The following is a 20,148-nucleotide window of genomic DNA, read 5'->3' as shown; positions in this document are numbered from 1 at the left end:
GATGTAATTAAATTTTATTCTCGTTTTCGAATGAGTATTGCTTCTATCATTGAATAAATTTGACTTTCTCTTTTTGCTTCAGATATTCACTCGATCGATATTTTGTGAGTTGAGAATAATGTATGCATAATAGTTGTGTCAGATTTGAAATACATTAAAATGCATCGTTTCTTGTTTTGGTTGAGTATTGTTTGCGCGATAATATTTCTCGTTTGCTTAGATAATGTTTCTCTAAAACCAGTTTGCACTGACATAAAAGTCTATTCTTAGATTTTTTGCGTGCTATTGTTTTTTGATAGAATTCTTATTGTGTTCTTGAGAATCGAATAATTCCAATGTCTATTTGCGATCAATAAAAAATTTCGCCTCTGTACACCGGTCCTAAGAATATTTCCTTTTGGAGGAAAGAATGTGAAAAAGAGAGAGGGTTTCCCCACTCCAGAGATTGCCAAGGATGTGCGGATTCTTCGCTTTGGGCTGTATAGAGGGAGAGAGTGACCCCGCCGGGCTCCAGTCTGGTTGTACAGTGGAGAGCTTAGCTGTGCTGCGTGTTTGGATACCTCTGTCAAGGTAATGTTTATAGTGCCCGAGTAGGATGAAAATTCTATATTGTTAGGTCGCAAGGTTGATTTTATGATAGTTCAAAAGATATATTATTTCCATCTCAATGTATTAATGTTTGATACTTTGTTTCACTATTATTTTCCTGTGCGTTGTTTACATGCTGGAAGATGCATCGTACAAAGCGTTTCTCTGGTATTCATCCGTACATGTTCATCGTTTTGATAGATTGTTTTTCAATTCTTTTCTTTTCTGTACCACTTGTTTGCTTTGGTGCATTTGTTTGGTTCTCTATTAGCTGTTGATCTTGTTTCAATGATATTTTCCTGTCTCTTGTTTACACGTTGGCAGATGCGCAGTTTAGAGTGTTTCTCTGCTATTCATCCGTGCATGTTTCTCGTTTTGAAAGATTCTTTTTCAATTATTTATCCTTTGTGTACCTCTTGTTTATGTGATGGGTTTTGGTTCTCTATTAGCTGTTGATCGTGTTTCTCATTATTTCCTTGCGTGTGTGCTATTGTTTACGTGTGGATGTTGTGCTGTTCAAAGTGTTTCTCTGCTATTCATCCGTGCATGTTTCTCGTTTTGATAGATTCTTTTTCAATTATTTTCCTGCATGTGTCTGTTGTTTGCATGTTGGATTGTGCATTGTGTTGGCTCTCTATTAGCTGTTGATCTTTTCTTTCTCATTATTTCCGTATGACTATGCTCTTTACTTAATAAGAAATTGATTAATTGTGTAATGTTGGAATAATCTTCCCTATTGCGCTCGAAAATGTTCATAACTGTGACAAAACAGGCGTACGCCTCCCGTCTTCAACAAATCAGGGCAGATATTATTAGAGCTGGTTGTTGACTAGGAGCGCGCTATGCGGTGAAGTTCATTTTTAATATATTTTCTGTGTTGGATTCATAAAACAAAGTAAGGTTTGTAGTGTCTCTTAGAATGAAAATTGTATGGGATTCGACTAGATTAAGTCACGAGGATGATTTTATGGTAGTTAAAATGTTAGATTATTCTCCTCCTTTGTTGTTTTGATTAACCAATGCAGTGTTATAGATCTTATTTCATTTTGTGTTCGTGTCATTTGTGTCCCATGGTCTTCCAGGTCCTCTGCTGTTCACATACAACCATCGGAACTTCCCTCTATTGAACTGATGGTTCTCACGTACAGGAATATTAGACATTTTATAATAGAATTTGTAATTTTGTTTGTATTCATATTGATTAAGAATATCTTTTTTGATTAAATGTGGTGACCGTTTCTCGTTTTGATATGGCATTGTGTAGCTATTACTTCCCTACATTTTGGAGGATTGGTTCTATATTAATGCTATGTATTGATCGTGTTGATTCAAATTATTTCCTTATGTCTGCGCTATTCACTTCATAAGAAACTGATTATTGGTGTCATGTTGGAATATTAAACTTAGCTAGTGTGCTCGAAATTACTTACATCTATCAGGTTCTCACGTCTCAGAATTTTTATAATAGAACTTGAAATTTTGACTGTAATCGTATTGATTAAGAATATCTTCTTGGATTAAATGTGGTGACTGTTTCTCGTTTTGATATGGTATTGTGTAGCTATTGTTTCCCTACATGTTAGAGGATTGGTTCTGTATTGATGCTATGTGTTGATTGTGTTGATTCTAATTATTTGCTTATGTCTGCGCTATTCACTTCGTGATACTGATTAATTAAATTTGTGTCATGTTGGAATATTAAACTAGTAAGGAATGTGATGAATGTTGATTTTATGTTTTCTTTTCAGAATTAGATGGCTAGGTATAGTGAATAACATATGTATATTCTTTACATGTACTGTCTTGCATTTTGTTTCCTCTGTTTCAGGTCATGAAGGTTTTCAGCTCAGTTTTTCTCCTTCACCTGATTAGCATCACAATTGGCATTACTATTCCCAGCACTAATGGCTTTAATAAATATATTTTCACTTGTACTTTTGTGTATGGCTATCTTTTGCATGTAAACAGCCTACTGCACACCTGTTGTAGCTGGTAAAAAATACGAATGAAGTCGCCCCAGGCGGAAAAATGACGAAAGAAGTCTGCCCAGGATGAAAAATGTGAGACTTTTTATAACAAAACTTGTAATTTTGACTGTAATCATATTGATTAAAAATATCTTCTTTGATTAAATTTGCTATCCCTTCTGCTTAATTGAAAACGCGTGATTACCACTAATAAAAAATATTGTGTGTGATGTGTGATACCCCTTCAATGCTATTGCATCATACCTGTATTAAGTATAATATTTGTTACATGTATTGTATTGTGTTTCTTCTGCTTCAGGTTTTTTGCCGGTTTTTCTCCTTCACATGGAGTCATAACGTAATTCCTGACACAAAATGACTTTAATAAATATATTTTCATTTGTACTTTTGTGTATGGCTATCCTTTGCATGTAAACAGTCTACTGCACACCTGCTGTAGCTGACAAAAAATTGCGTTTGAATTCGGCACAGATTGAAAAATGACGAAAGAAGTCGGCCCAGGATGAAAAATGTGAGCGGGTAAGCGCGCACGCAGCCCTCCGGCCACGCTCCGCATACCGGTAAGAGCCTCCACCTGAGCGCCGCCCCCCGGGCGCGGGAAAAAATATGCGAACGAAGTCTGCCAAGGCTCAAAAATGTTGAAAGAAGTCGGCCCAGGCTGAAAAATGTGAGAGGGTAAGCGCGCACACTACCCTCCCCCCCGCCGATAAGCGCGCGGACAACACTCCGCACACGCGCCGCGCGGGGAAAAATACACGAACGACGGTGTCGCTGCCCTGGTGGCCATGTCGTAGTTTCGCCACCCCGTAGTCTCGGCATGACTAAGTACTACTGCCGTTTTTCGAATTTAATGATTGTTCGCTTTCCTCACGTATGTGGGAAACCAGGAAATACTTGAAGTCAGCTAAATTTAGGGAACAGTTAATATTCCCCTCGAACAGGAATCAGTTATGTTTTGTTCGTCAGATGGGTTCACTTTTTGTACCTAATGCAACGTGCATGCTGTCGGTCACTAGTCATTTACTGATCTGTATCACACGGTATTCTCCGTCTGGACTCGATATCTACCGAGTCTGTGAACCATCTTACGAATAGTCATCAGAATGAACTTGGGCGACACTGCTGTCCTCTGCCTCTGCTGACTAGAACGCCGCACGTTTTTGTCCGAGTATCCTAGCTTCACACTTGAGCTTTTGACGATGCACTTCACAGGCGACTCTTCCGCTCCTTGGCGTTCAGCGCCTCTTGTGGGAACATGTGCAAACATTGCCTCTAGCATACCGTTTGGCCGGTATTGTTCGCTGTTGGGCGCGGTGCAGGGTGTTCCTAGTTAAATTGTTGCGATTTTTCAAGCAGCAATGTCGAAAAGCAAAGGAGGTTACTGGTAACCCGCCACACACAACTGCAGCTGCAAATGTATAATACCCCTTCTGTGCCTACTCAGCTAAGCAGAACAGCTAAGGGGACATTGTGGTAGAAAAGGACGAACATTACATCTCTGAGCTTGTTCACAAGCTAGACAAGTTTATTTGTATCGGCAATAGTCTCAATTGAACAACATGTATTGATATGTTGGATGCTTTCGCTCCATTTAACTCCAAAACATCATTAACATATTGTGCGGTGGAAATAGCCTCGATCATCTGCATCTTCATCGTCATCATATTCGTCACCTTGATCTGCGCCCGCTTTCCTCGCGGATTCGTTCCTTGACGAGCCTTCAACGCATTAAATCCCAGTCTCAACCTAACAATAGTCATATATGTTCATTCCCCGCATCACCACCAGCAATGGGGTAGAGTATCGCCTCTGGCGATGAAACTCTCCATTCATCATCTTACAATAAAGTTGTTGTTGTTTATGCATGTTCCAGCTTCTTAAATAGACTTCATAGCCACATCTCTGCTTTGGAGAATTCCAACTTTTTACTGATTCCAAGGTAATCTCTCGGCACTTTTTTCCTGTAATATGTTGCCTACTAAAATATTTATTTTACAGCGCACCCTAAGCTAGTACCTGAAAATAATAAAAGCTTGGAATCGGCTGCCATAATGGTTTGCACTCCATTCGTGATACGAAGAACCCGGATGTTTAAGCATCATTACCTTCACACAGATTTACAGTCATTTACTAGGATTAATGATTTCATTTCATATTCAATGTACATTTGGCAAGAATGATTGGCATATTTTGCACTGTTAGCCTTCCTCCTGGCGAGGTATGTTACATATAGATAGTGGTACTAGCTACACATAGTATGTAATGTAACATATGGGCTAATGGCACTCTGAAAGCTGGAGTGCGTCGTCCCTATATTGTGCGTGAACCCTCGTCGTCTTTCTTCCTCGTTCTCGTGTCACCCTTATGTCTTGTGTCTACTCGCATCATGTGGTCTACAGCTCTATCAAGTCCTTTCGTGTCAGCATTGGAGTCTTCCACATTGAACAAATAACACATTACACATTGATGGCCAACCGTTGCCCGCTATAATAGCGTTATCGATTCTGATTTGTGCAAATCGTGGTGCGTCCGTCTTTTTGCGACATTTAACATAACTGCATAAGTGTCAGAAAAAGGCGCACGCTTTCCGCTTTCAAAAAGCCTGGCGAGGAAACCGATGTCATTCGGGATTATTGTTTGCAGCAGCGAGTTATGCGACGAAGTTCTGTGAAGTCGGCCAAGGTCGCACGATCCCCCCCACCCCCACCTGCGATAGTCGTGACGTTGCCCGCCTAAGCGTGGCCGACTACAGCAAGCATTTCTACCACCACCACCGCCACCTATCTGTTTTAAGGGTGCACCATGCTGATGTTCTGCTGGCCCTTGTTGTGGCAAGGATACACAACACATGGTGAGGAAGCAGTAAAGCATAGAAGGACGAACGCAACACAGAAGGCCTCAGAACAGCCATTTGCATATTTCTATTAAAGAATCGCAGTGATAACTGCCGTCACACAGACGAACCCACTCGCGAACCCTAATGCGCATTCCACTGGTGGTTGCGTAGTGCAGAAAAGCTTACCAGAATCCTAAGCCAGGCTCTGCCTTTCAGGTTAGTTGGAAGCTCAAATATTGTGAATCCTCCTGATTATTTTTGCTCATTAATTTTCTGCCTAATTATACTTTATTATATAAATCCTTTTTTTTTTCTTTTTGCGTCCAATTATGTAAGATGGCCTCTATTGATTATATGGAAGACGACGAACTGAAACTCTCATAGAAATGTGAAAACAGAAAGCGGAATAAAGAACTACCGGGCATATGGGCATATGCGCGTTCTGTCCGTATCAGGCCCGTATACAACGCGAGAAGAATAAATAGATCCAATGGCTTTCAAGTAAAAAGAAATTAGGTCAGGAGAGAAGTTATTAATTTTAAATAATCACCCACATCAGGAAACAAAATCGACACCGAAAGAGTGATGAGTAAAATAAATGTGGTGGTCGCACCTCGACGATGTTGTCATGGTAATAGGAAGACAATGTTTTACGGACGGGCGCGCCCACCTGAAATTAATTACAGGCTTTGAATTAATGTTGCCGCGAATGTTTCTGAAGCTTTAAAGTTTAAAACGAGCTAACACAAGGTAATCGATCTTGTATTAAGCGTCGTGCCGCCGTAGAAGGTCAAATACATTGGTATATCAAAAATGCGGTATTAGAGGGGCACTAAAGTGCAAAAATTTCTCTTCGCGATAGGAAAGATTTCGTTATCGTAACAACAATGTAAAAGGAACGACATTCACCGTTGCGCCGTTTGTAATTAAAACGTGAATAAAGGTGCCAATTTGGAGGTTCCTCTTTCCTTCCTTCGAATCGGCGCAAAACGTCAAGGGTACGCACCCCCTGCGCATTCAATTGCCAAAGGAAACATATTGCGGGAACTGCCCATTCCCGCACTTCGTTGTCCAATCAACACGGTACGAGGGGAGCTCCCACTTTTCTGTGACGCGTAGGGATACACCTCGCCGGGACTCATATCGTACGCATGTTCTGTAACGGAAGCTTTCGCTTATACCGCTATACAACGAAGCAGGAACAGAATCATCGCATCAACGTAATCAAACACATAAAAATTATAGCCAACACTCGAAAAACGAAACTTTACGAAACGGAGGCTACACATTCACCGCGAGAAGCCCTACCAACTGCAAGCGGAACAGTATTATGGTGAGCTATGATGACGGGTGTGCTTATCGGCCTATTAAATGTGTGTGTGTGTGTGAAGGGGGGGAGTACTTCAAATGAAGGATAGCTCGAGTCGTCGCTCGCAGCGAACCATGCGGATTCGCCACGAACTACAGGCGAAAGCTAAGTCTCCGGCTCTGTCTTCGTGTAAGTAATAAAACATTTTTGACGTCGAAGCTTTCTTCAGTGGCAGCTGCCCTTTCTGCTTGCATTTGTGGTTGCCTATTAGGGGACAGTGACATCGAGGCCGTCACGTGACAATGGCAGACGAGTGTGCCTAATGGCAGGCACCTGAACACCTCGATGTGGTAACATGTGCTATGATGTAGATGTTCGTTCGTCACCTTATCAGTTATTAGTAAAGCGGCATGGGCGTGTACATGCTTTGGTTCCCCTAACTTGATAACGAAGAGACGAGTGCCTCGTATTCTCGTTTGTGCGTATCACATTCTATGCATTCACATAGCGCGCCAGCGCTCTCGGACAAAGAGGAATGGAACATCACGTGACTTAGGCAAATCCGCCAGAGCGCGGTCCTATCGCGGACTTCAGCGTCCCTAGAGCATCCTTCATTTTTGGGTACCTGAAAAACTTGCCGACTGACACACCCGTCACTCTAGCTCACCATACCAGTATGGTATGAATCAGATTGTAGATGCGTGCGCAACAGAAGCTAGAGCAGTGCTGGGACGGTTAGGCTTGCGGTGTTGTTTCCGGGAAGATTTTTCCTAAAATCTCTCCCTTCTGGTCTCCCTTCAAATCCGCGTCAGCGGTGGAGGGAGGCAAAGGGGAGCCAGTCCTTTATATACCGGAGAAGGGCCCCTCGATAACGCGGTCCGCCCCCGGGTGGGCCGTGTCCTTGAATGCGCGGCCGATAAAAGGGTCGTAGGAGCAGTACGGTAACATCTCATTACGGCCCGAGTCTCATTACGGCCGAAGTCTCATTACGGCCGAAAGTCTCATTACGGCCGAAAATCCTTTAATCCCCAAGTGTCTCGTTACGGCCAAAGTCTCAATACGGCCGAAGGTAGTCTCATTACGGCCGAAGATGTCTCATAACGGCCAAAAAGAAAAAAGAAGCATCCACCATAGTAGCTCTGTATATACTGTGTTTTATGCTTCCCAAAATGTGTCCGAGGCGGTGTGCCCCCACGGCTTGTGTCACACACAATGGTTCATGCACACAATATTGCGACAGTGTCTCATGCATCCCTTGTGAAAAATGTTTTTATTGTCATATGTGTCACACGATATTTGTATGTGTTACGCCATTTTCTCTCAGTATTCAAGCAACATCCTACTCGTTGGTTCTGTGAGCAAACTGTATGTGTGTGTGTTCTGAAAAGTACTCCACAAGGGAGCCCACTGGGAGCTCCAGGAGTCACATGACCTATGACCATGATCTTCTCCCCCACTAGCTGCCTTCTACAATTTACGTCCACCTGAAATTTACAAAAAAGTACATAAGCCACTGAACAAAATGACATATGCTCTTGTTTGATGATGACTATAAGGCATATGCTGTCAAGCAGACTTTTTTTTTTCATATATTCAAAACATATTCAAGAATTATGGACAACAATGACAATTACGTCATAATAATGCAGCTGCATAGCCAGGAAACTATTTCAGGAGGTGTTTTATGAGGCTTGACATGGGGTGGAGGAGTCCTACTCGTCAGTGGTTTATCAAGACCCCCCCTAACTTTTTTGCCTGTGCACCCCCTACAGGGGGTGCCCTTGCGATTTCAGCTTCAGATACGTCTGTAATGATATGTTAAGCTGTAATGACGTAACTATTCCAACAATTTTTTCCAACACCCTTCTCGTGCTTGGGATTCTGGATAAACCACTACCCCTTGTTCATTTTCGTGGGGCACTACATTAGAGCTTATGCCACTGCACTGATGTCACAATGTTAAAAGTGTGTGTCACTCTGGGCATTCGGAATTCCTCTAAGCGACAATATGTAAATTGAGAATATCCGAAGGGTAAACATCAGATGTTACCTGCAGGCCTCATGCTGAAACGCGTGTACGCAAAACACTTCCGCCGTGGTGGGCGACGCCGTTAGTGTAATCATACACGCAAGACAATTGCGGGCACATGGAGTAGTGGCAGCAACCTGAAAACGATACATTTTCTTGTTACATATGAGTAATCAAAAATATACATTCCCACATGTTTCGTTTTGTCGTTTGTAGGAAGCGCTAGTAAGGGAACAGCACTTGGTTGGTCACATGCAAGCCACAATGCGAGAGGTGCCGATATTTCGATTACGCGATCAAGAATTAAAAGTCTAGAACCATGCACACTTCCCCATGCAACTACTTCCCCAGCATCGTGAGACATGACACCATGTATTCACGTATAGTGTAATGATATGCAGGAATGAAAAAGATGCCAACATACCTGTAATCCAGTGTCCCATAAGTTTGATTCGATTTTTTGGCAGCTACCATGAAGAGCAAATGCACGATTCACAAGTTCCGTTTCGCCATTTTCATTGTTGATTTCGCAATTTCGCAAGCGTCGAGCAATCCCACGTGACCTCCTTTGGATCAGTGAAAAGTGAAAATTACTCGCGTCATGAACATATATGTTCATCTCAGCGCAAATCACGTTTTGCATGCTATAGAAGGAGGGGGGATCAATACTCTTCCTTTCGTGTTTTGATATCTTGTTGTTTTGCTACTCTCACTTCGGAGTTCGGATGGTGTCTAGCAACGTTGGGTACCTCGTTTCTTGTGTGTGTGAGCGAGCGGTTGCTGTTTACGACTTGTTCATATATCGCTTTGTAGTGCTGTAATGTGCAAATTAGCGGACTTTATAGCGGCTCTCTATTTTCCGTCGTTGTCTTTCGAGCAGCGCCTGTTGTTCCGGTAAAAATCGAGTTGAATGAATCGCCACAGCCCCAACGTATATCGCGCAGTGTTGACCAAGACCAAGTCAAGCAGGAATTCTGGTGAGTAATGCTTTCGTAGATTGCCTGTCTTAGTAGTGTGCTGTCCACACATAGTTGGATTCTCATAAGAGTAATTTAAATTAATCAAAACAGCTGAAGTGCCTGTAATAGATGTAACTCGGTATCCGTTCGTAGGTTTGCGCAGTTTCTAGTTGGTTGCGCGTTTAGGAACAACAAATTTATTCGAAGACGATAAGATACCGATAATGCATCACCGTACAGCAGCATTTACTAGTATCATTGTGAGCCATATTTCATTTGTTAAAATTTGTCGTCGTATTTCTTCAAAAATAAAAGCGCAAGTCGGCGTACTTGAATTGATCTCCAAGAACTGCTTACGTCGAACGTCTGCAAATGTTGTACTTATGTGCCTTCGCGCACCATAGTAGGCACAAAGCATATCTGATTAGAATAAATACTTCAAGAGGAAGTCATTCAAATACATTGTTATTTATAGCTGGTTTTCCATTCCAGGCATGGTATGTGGCTGCACGAAGGATTCCGAAAAAGAAAAACAACAACATGGCTAATAGGATGTTGCTGCCCAGGGAGTCCTGGCGAAGAGGTGAGCTGTTAAGTTCATCATAAGGTTCTGTTGTGAAGTGAGAAATTTTGTAGTAGTGCACGAATGTTAATTCGTGCACTACTTTTATAAAAAAGAAACCAGAAATGGAAAGTTATGCATGCATCATTTCATGAATTGTAATGTATTACTATTTGATATTCACATGTTTCCATTAAGGGAATGAACTACTGAACCTATATTCATATCATGGTCATGCTCTGTGTTTACCAGGAAGTCACATTTTTAAGGCTTGTCATTCTTTTGTCTAAATGAATATTTATGTTAACCTTGTATGAAATAGCAGACACGTATCAACACGTGTGCAGCTTGTGCACATTAAAACGAGCCATGTAGAGACAAATGCTTGTTGTTGTTGTTTTTAATATTCTAGCCTATTCATGGTTGCTCATCGCTTCTTGCAGGTTTACTCATTCCAGAAGCAAGAATTGTATCATTGTAAGGCGAATGGAAATAAACTGACATCGACTGAGATAGGTGCTCTGTCATGGCCAATGACTGTAGGATGGCTCCAAAAGCGTCACAACAAAGCCAATATTCATCTAGCTCTCTACAAGTAGCTAACTCCACATAGTAGCCTGCTTCACAGCCTACACTACCTTGTGGGAGTACACATTACACAATATGTTGCATTGTGCTGTGGTATGATAACGTACCGTTTGTCTCGCAATATGTGTATATAAATATGATAAGGGCACAGTGCATGGCTTATACCCTGCTGAATATATATCCATACCTGGCTGCGACATTGCATATCAATGCAGGTTACAATACACATTTTGACATTTGGCCGTTATGAGACATCTTCGGCCGTAATGAGACTGCCTTCGGCCGTATTGAGACTTTGGCCGTAATAAGACACTTGGGGATTAAAGGATTATCGGCCGTATTGAGACTTTCGGCCGTATTGAGACATCGGCCGTAATGAGACTTCGGCCGTAATGAGATACAATCGAGCAGTACTGCTTGCGGTGCTGTTCCGGAAAGATTGTTCTTAAATCTTTTGTATTGTACGTTCCACGATGCTATTCCAGACAAAAAAAAAATTGGCTTCTAGTGAGACAATTCTTGAAAAAAAAATCCATACGTTATCTTCATTGGCAGATAGGACATTTCGTCATTACGACGTATCCATTCGTCATTTTGACGGAAAACTCCTCTTTACGCACACCTCACAATCAGCGCGCATCGCGAAATAGCGCGCACTTGTAGTTCTTCCTGCGTTGCATTGCGAGTGTATTCGAAATAATGAGCATTGAGTACAGAATATACCTGCTTCCAGTAGCCTATGAGACCCACAAACACCGACCCCTTTAGAGGTCCTTTAATATCAGCTTTCAAAAACACTTCAAACTCCGAGTTTCGTGACGGATTATAAAACTGTTATTTCGGCATGTTGTCATCGATGCCTCGTCCTTGTTGCGGTATGCTTCCACGTGTTTCTGTTTCATCAAACGTCCTCATTCTCAATTTTCTGTAGCCCAGATAGAGCGAACGGTTTCGGGTTGTTCCCGTACTCTGAAAAGCGGGTCTTATTCTCGTATCCTGTTTGAAAGCACTTGCCATGGCTACCAGATTGGAAACGGGTGAAGATTCTTGAAGCAGTACGAACGCAGAAAGGTTGGTGCCTCAGGCAATATACAACGTTCCTAAAGCTTGAGACCACACAGTCACGTACCCTCCAGAAAGTATAGCGAGACTCCGGGATCCTTTTACTAGCGCAGCCTGAAATTAAAGGGTCTTTGTGTAGCAGGTGCAGGTATTGCCTTTCAGGCTCCGGGAGAAGGAATCTCTATTGGGAGCTGATAAGGACTGGCTTGTGTCACACCTGTTAACGAAGTTCTTCGAAGTGATTCGGAAACCTATGCCAGTTTGGGCGATGAAACTTCCTATTCATCATCGTTGTTGTTGTTGTTGTTATGCTAGTTTGGGTGATTTGTGGAACGGCGTTTCTCTTTTTAGTGTTTTTTGCTGGATATGAAATTCAACATTGGGCAATATTCATATGTGCAAGCGGTCGGTAGTAAAATGAAGTGTGAAAACAAGCAATAATATAATTAAGAAAGGAAAAATGTCATTTCCGAGTGGGCGTTGAGCGTTTTCTTTGTTTCATTTTCTTATTAGTTCTTTAGTGGTTCTTTTCTTGTTTCTTCAGTGTTCCCGCGCCGTCATGCTCTACTGGTTCCGACGTGTGCGCAGAACCTTTCCCTTCTGAAATGTGCTTCTCTAGCTCAGCGCAAAGATCTGCATGGAAACCTTCCTTTGCGTCTATCTCAGCAAGCTTCTTGAGGAACCAACGGGAAACTCGACGATGCGGAAGTAGCAACCTACTGACCACTTGCCATTTGCGTAACCATTGAGTAAGGAAGTAAACTCCGAGTCAAACTCAGGAGCTGCAGTCACAGAGCCAGGGGCGGATTCAGACCCTCGCTTTGAGGGAGGCGGTTTCTTTGTCGAAGTGCGTAGCTCAGGCAGGGGGAGATCTATTTATTTAGCAGGAAAAGTCAGTCAGAAAGGACGGCTCGCTATTCCTCGGTAAATAATTCCTCAGTGGATGGTCAAGTTCCCTAGTCAGAGTCAAGCGATGTGGGGTCAGAGCTCTTCCGCCGTCCCACCCACGATGTCACAGGCTGCTCAGGAGACCGTTATCCCGCATGTAGTTCAGAAGCGCTGCAGTTATGCCACCGCTGCGTGTGCCAAGTAATGTTGCAAGAGAGATGTTGGAGTATCCGATGCTGGTTATGCGAGACTTGAGCATGTCGCAGAAGGTCTTCAAACAGCGGCAGTCGAGAAGAAGGTGTCGAATGCCTGCCTCAACGTTGCAGGTGGAACATGGGCGGGGGAGGGGGGGGGGGGCTTGCTGGTCCATTCTGAATAGCAGCTACGGAGTGCACCCGTCGTTGAAGCGGAGCTGACGGCTGACAAATTCTTCCCTCCTTGAGGCACGACTGCAGATAGTATACTCCATCGGTGGATCACCGAATGTATTCTTTTTTTTTTTTTTTTTTTTTGCTGGGGGGAGGTTATCGCCCGCAGGACAGGCTGTTGTGTCATTTGTCCTTGTCGTCGAGTTGCTTCATGCGTATTTTGTCTGCTTACATATAAGACGTAGGACAGTATCCATCCGTAGCTCTATGTACAAGCGAGATGTTCATGTTCACGCCTAAAGACGTGAACGCGTTGAGATAGCTGTTTCGGAAAGAACGCAACGCTTTTCTGTTCAAGCATGAAAGATAGCAGACGGTAGCTTTACTATGACACATGGCGCTAGCAGAATCATCAACAACGCTCAAATCTCCCATGCTTTCTCTCATGTTTTTCGCTGTCTTCGCGCATCCTAGCCAACTACGAATCACTGTTTGCTTCTAATGGGCCGTGGATCGCCCCGACGGGGAGAGGAGGAGACCCTTTTCACGGCGCGTCCCAGGATTGAGCGCGCTTGCATATTTCATGCTACTAGCTTTATCTTTGAGCGCGGGGAACGCGATGGATCGATGGTCCCTTGTCGCTTCTTTTCCTTGCCCGCGGCGTCGCCTGCGAGATCCGAGTTCTTTCCAGTAAGCTTTGTCCACGAAACGGTTTCCACTTATTTATATTTCATATCCAGGTTACGTAAACTACATGTTTTATTTCCAGAACCACACTTATGTAATTGCAACAACAACTACATGAATGATGATGAGATGATGTGTGTGGTGAGATGTAATTGCATCTTGTATTGTGGTTTTATATACTTGTATCACTACAGTCTTGAATGTAGTCCAAAGGCCGGGGGGTGTCATGTTTATTGGTAAAAATGCACACCTTATAGATAAGTAAGCAAATCAGCCAAGACATTTGTTTCTGATGATGGGAGCAGTATTGTTCCCGAAACGTCAAGCTTTTAGTTGTTTTTAATGTTGTAGTGCCGGTGTGCATTTTTACCAATGAACATCACTACGGTATTTTTCATGGTTCTGACACTTTGGACTTCAAGAAATTGTTAAGTTTGAGTTTGAATATATACATATATATATATATATATATATATTAGAAGCTTAGGAGGGCGGTTGACCACGAGAATGAAATAAGCAGGAAAAATCAGAAGACGACAAAGAGCTTACAGCAAAACACAAAGGGGAGTTTATTAACACATGTAGGGATAGGGGTCGACGTTTCGGCAGTCAGCGCTGCCTTCGACGGGGCTGGGGTTTGGTGAAAATAACAAGCTATATATATGGGAGAGGGTTATGTACAAGGGAAAGAGAGCAGCGCATGCGCTTTTGTCATGACTAACACAGGTTGGTGACTAAGTGAAAGAGGAATGACCGGGTCTGTGCAGCAGGACCTTGAGGAAATACCCGTGAGCCTGAAAAAGAGACAAAAGAGCGTATGTATTGTGCTGGATTAGGAATGCAGGTTGCGAATAGTAGAAAGGATTCCTGGATCTTCGTTTATCTGACACTGGAATTTATGAATGAGATAAGATTCGCGCAGTTCGATCCCTGAGCCACTGGGAAGGAAAGCCTGACTGCAGGATGAAAATAGATATATTGGTGATTGAGTGTCCTGGTTTACTGAAATGGCGCGACACTGGCAGATTAGGTTTCTTCGCGACGTCAGATTTGTGGTTATTGAATCGCGTTCTAAATGACGTAGCTGTATGTCCGATATATTGGGCGTTGCATTCATTGCATTGAAGAAGACAGACAACATTGGAAGAATTACAGTTAAAGTCGCCGTTAATGTTGACCCGATAATTAGAAGTGGTACTTTCTGCAGAGTTAGCGGCTTGCATTGATTTACAAATTTGGCATCTGCTTGCATTACAAGGGTGGCAACCAATGTTATTTTCTGGAAGTTTGTTAATTTTGGCATTTACTAGTCTGTCTTGGATGTTCCGCGCCAGGCGATAACTTACGCGCGGTGGCTGTGAGAATATTTCCTTCATCCGATCAGATTGTGAAAGAATTGTGTAGTGGCGGTTGAGTATCCGGCTAATGTTAGGAACGCTGCCATTGAATGTGACAGTGAGATTTACTGCAGAATTTCCATTGGCTCGAGGAGATCTTTGGAGCAATTGTTGGCGATCTGTGGATCTTGCTCTGGTTATAGCGTCTTTCACAAGTTTGTCCGGGTATTCACGGTCAGTGAAGGTCTGTTCTAGTCGTTGGAGATGGTCGTCTAGTTCGGCATCGTTAGTGCATATTCTGCGGTAGCGCAATGCCTGACTATAAGGTATGGCTAACTTAGTATGTCTTGGATGGCAACTGCGGAACGATAAGTACTGATGAGCATCTATAGGCTTCCGGTATAAGTTGGTTGAGATACCGCCGTTTTGTAACTTTACTTCCACATCCAAGAAGGTAACAGTGGAGGCGGAGTAGTGGGAGGTAAATTGAATGCTAGGGTGAATTTGGTTGAACCGGTTGATGAACGTGAGAAGGTCGCTTTGAGAATGAGGCCATATGATAAAAATATCATCTAAAAATCTCTTGTACACAAGTGGGTTCAATACGGAATATTCGAGGAATGTTTCCTCCAGGGATGCCATGAAGATATTTGCATAGTTGGGGGCCATTCTCGTGCCCATAGCTGTCCCGTTAACTTGCAGATAATGCTTGTTATCAAATTCAAAGTTATTGGAGGTCAAAATAAGTGTTAGCAGTTCGGTGAGGACAGTCGGATCATACGGCTGCTCAGGTTGATTTTTGTATGCTGAAACGGCCGCTGCTATACCGTCTGCGTGGGGAATATTAGTGTAAAGGGACGTGACGTCTAACGTTGCCAAGAGACAGCTTGAGGGAACGGTTACTTGCGATACAGTTTGAAGGAAATGGTTGGTATCTTTGACGTAGGAAGGTAATTTAGGGGGGATAGATTTAAGAACGTGATCGACGAAGGACGATATATTTTCTGTAGCGGAACCGTTACTGGACACAATTGGTCTTCCGGGATTGCCTGGTTTATGTATCTTAGAGAGCATGTAAAATCGGCCTGGTTTAGGGTCTTTAGGAAGTAAGTATTCGTACAGCGCATCACCAATTATCTTAGTGGCCTTTAACCGTTTTAGTGTTTTACATATATCTGCGGCAATTTCATTGGTGGGGTCGGATTCGAGGTTTGTAAAAGTCTGCACAATTAAGTTGACGGAGTCCTTCCGCCACATAAGCTTATCCATTACGACTATGGCACCTCCTTTATCAGCCTGTTTGATGATGATACCTTCGTTGCTTTCTAGCGCGGACAAGCTTTGCTGTTCTGCTTTCGTAAGATTGTGCCGGAATTTCCGATTGGTTGAGTTTGCATAAGTACTGAGAATATCTTTCTGAACAGCTTTGATATACATATCAAGACTTTTATCTCGGTTCGGGTTGGGAGTAAAATCGGATTTTATACGGAAAGGATTTAGATTTGATTGCGGTTTGTCGTAGAAGTATTCCGTAAGGCCTAGTCGCCGCGCAAAGTTGTCAAGATCCAGATGTAGCTGATATTCATCGATTTTACTGTTATTGGGACAAAACGATAATCCCTTCTCCAGGAGAGAGATTTCCGCGGGTGTAAGGTCACGAGAAGAAAGGTTCACTACGCTACATTTGGTTATAGTGTGGGGATATCGGGGGCAAACTGGCTGTTGCTGTCTAACGGGGTATCTGGACGTAGTTGTGAAGTATTGCAACGGGCTTCGGGATTAGGGGGTGCCGAATCTGTGGAAGTATTATGAGTTGGAGGGCACTCGATTTTGTCTCTAAATAATTTCTTTTGCTTTCGGAGCTTCAGGTGGATGTTTTTCTTTTAGAGGAATTTGTCTAACTCTGATCTATGAGAATGTGACAACGGGGTAGTGCTGTTAATGGCGTCGGCGTCTTCGGATAGAGACTGGATAGTATCTTGGCAGTGAGAAATTAGAATTTTAGTTAGATCTAAAGATGCTTTGTTAAGAATGGAGAGCGATTGCACGTTGCGTTCATGGTTCAGGGGGAAGGTTGATGTTTTGTAGATTTCTAGTCCAAGCGGAACCCTGTCGTTTTCATGATAAGTAGCCAAAGTATCACAATGGGAGGTGTAGCGTGCAACTTTATCCGCGATTTTTCTGAGTTTAAAGAACGCCTCAGTGCTACTGCTGACAATTTGTGGGGAGTGGGAGCTGTATTTTTGGGAGCTGTATATATATATATACATAAACTAAAAAATAGCCGAAGCTCTGTAGCTGCACGTTGAGCATATGTTTACAATTTGATCGTGCACTCCCAGCCAAGGACAGCTGTTTCGCTCTACTTGGAGCTCTTCAGTCTGGCGTAGGGAAGTGACACGATCTTGGGTCGGCACAACAGTGCGTCTCGGCGCGACGTCAATATTCCACGATGACGACGCCACCTGTGGAGGCCGCAGTGCAAGCCAGCAAGTACATATAAAAAGTAAAAAAATAGCCGAACCTCTGTAGCTGCACGTTGAGCATATGTTTACAATTTGATCCTGCACTCCCAGCCAAGGACAGCTGTTTCGCTCTACTTGAAGCTCTTCAGCCTGGCGTAGGGAAGTGACACGATCTTGGGTCGGCACAACAGTGCGTCTCGGCGAGACGTCAATGTTCCACGGTGACGACGCCACCTGTGGAGGCCGCAGTGCAAGCCAGCAAGTACATATAAAAAGTAAAAAATAGCCGAAGCTCTGTAGCTGCGCGTTGAGCATATGTTTACAATTTGATCGTGCACTCCCAGCCATATATATATACACACACACATATATATATATATATATATATATATATATATATATATATATATATATGTTTATAAGTCCCAAACGTCGCCACACCAGCATTGGACAGCTGTTACGGCCTTATTGGGCCTTCATCAGCAATGCGTAGGTGGGCGACGTTTGAGCGAGTGGCGTCGGAAGGTCACGTGGCACGTGATGTCCTCCCGTCAGGGTGAGAAACTCACCTCTGAAAGCCCAGTGCGAAGCCAGTAAAGTATTAAGTGGAAAAAAAAATAGCACAGGCTCTTTGGCTGCACGTTGAACATATGTTTATAAGTCCCAAACGTCGCCACACCAGCATTGGACAGCTGTTTCGGCTTTTCTCACCCTGACGGGAGGACATCATGTTCCACGTGACCTTCCGACGCCACTCGCTCAAACGTCGCCCACCTACGCATTGCTGATGAAGGCCCAATGAGGCCGAAACAGCTGTCCAATGCTGGTGTGGCGACGTTTGGGACTTATAAACATATGTTCAACGTGCAGCCAAAGAGCCTATGCTATTTTTTTTTTCCACTTAATACTTTACTGACTTCGCACTGGGCTTTCAGTGGTGAGTTTCTCACCCTGACGGGAGGACATCACGTTCCACGTGACCTTCCGACGCCACTCGCTCAAACGTCGCCCACCTACGCATTGCTGATGAAGGCCCAATAAGGCCGAAACAGCTGTCCAATGCTGGTGTGGCGACGTTTGGGACTTATAAACGTGCAGCCAAAGAGCCTATGCTATTTTTTTTTTTTTTTCACTTAATACTCTACTGGCTTCGCACTGGACTTTCAGAGGTGACTTTCTCACCCTGACGGGAGGACATCACATGACCTTCCGACGCCACTCGCTCAAACGTCGCCCACCTACGCATTGCTGATGAAGGCCCAATAAGGCCGAAACAGCTGTCCAATGCTGGTGTGGCGACGTTTGGGACTTATAAACATATGTTCAACGTGCAGCCAAAAGCCTATGCTATTTTTTTTTCACTTATATATATGTATATATATATATATATATGTTTACAGTTTGACCGTGCACTCCCAGCCGAGTACAGCTGTTTCGTCCTACTTGGGACTCGTCAGCCCGGCGTAGGGAAGTGACACGGTCTTGGGTCGGCACTAACAGTGCGTCTCGGCGAGACGTCAATGTTCCACGGTGACGGCGCCACCTGTGGAGGCCGCAGTGCGAGCTAGCAAGTACATATACAAAGGGAAAATAGCCGAGGCTCTGTAGCTGCACGTTGAGCATATATGTTTACAATTTGATCGTGCACTCCCAGCCGAGTACAGCTGTTTCGTCCTACTTGGGACTCGTCAGCCCGGCGTAGGGAAGTGACACGGTCTTGGGTCGGCACTAACAGTGCGTCTCGGCGAGACGTCAATGTTCCACGGTGACGGCGCCACCTGTGGAGGCCGCAGTGCGAGCTAGCAAGTACATATACAAAGGGAAAATAGCCGAGGCTCTGTAGCTGCACGTTGAGCATATATGTTTACAATTTGATCGTGCACTCCCAGCCGAGTACAGCTGTTTCGTCCTACTTGGGACTCGTCAGCCCGGCGTAGGGAAGTGACACGGTCTTGGGTCGGCACTAACAGTGCGTCTCGGCGAGACGTCAATGTTCCACGGTAACCCTTTTTCCCTTTGCATATGTACTTGCTAGCTCGCACTGCGGCCTCCACAGGTGGCGCCGTCACCGTGGAACATTGACGTCTCGCCGAGACGCACTGTTACAGTTTCATTGGATACATTTTCATTGGACTCTTTTATTCCAGTTCTTATATTTGTTCGTGTTCCATTTGTTTCAACCGTATTTTGTATCCTTTGTGCCTTGCTGTGCGCCAGTTGACGGTTAAGGAGCGCACACATGTGGATTCAACGTCACTAGCGCCCCATGCGGAAGCTACAAACAACTATCGACAGACTGGCGTGTTTACGTCGGTATAGCGCATAGGAAATGCATGAAGACGAAAGTTTGCGTGGTCGTATTTATTTTGTTACGCAGTGCCTGATATCGATGATTTTTTGTAGGGATTCCTGCCGCAACTTCTTCACTCTGCGGCAGCGGAAGTCTGTCTGTCAAGTAGGTATCGCGCCACGCGCGAAAATG

General features: G+C 43.8%; 1 protein-coding gene and 2 long non-coding RNA genes across 3 annotated transcripts in view; 2 read left to right on the top strand and 1 right to left on the bottom strand.

Moving 5' to 3' along the window:
• The window catches only part of LOC135385896 (uncharacterized), a 341,034-nt gene that overhangs the window by 197,871 nt on the left and 123,015 nt on the right, over nt 1-20,148 (top strand). The window lies entirely within an intron of this gene.
• LOC135383922 (uncharacterized) lies at nt 9,473-10,915 on the top strand. The gene is made up of 3 exons (XR_010420151.1): nt 9,473-9,727; nt 10,202-10,292; nt 10,715-10,915. It is a non-coding gene; the product is annotated as an uncharacterized LOC135383922 (long non-coding RNA).
• LOC135385897 (uncharacterized) overlaps nt 14,466-20,148 on the bottom strand; it is a 109,480-nt gene continuing 103,797 nt past the window's right edge. Inside the window, exon 3 of the long non-coding RNA XR_010420528.1 lies at nt 14,466-14,658. This is a non-coding gene — a long non-coding RNA (uncharacterized LOC135385897). The remainder of the gene's footprint in view (nt 14,659-20,148) is intronic.

Source organism: Ornithodoros turicata, chromosome 2 (genome assembly GCF_037126465.1).
Source record: "Ornithodoros turicata isolate Travis chromosome 2, ASM3712646v1, whole genome shotgun sequence".
NCBI lineage: Eukaryota > Metazoa > Arthropoda > Arachnida > Ixodida > Argasidae > Ornithodoros > Ornithodoros turicata.
The sequence above is the reverse complement of the archived record's forward strand: the minus strand, read 5'-3'. Positions and strand labels throughout refer to the sequence as shown.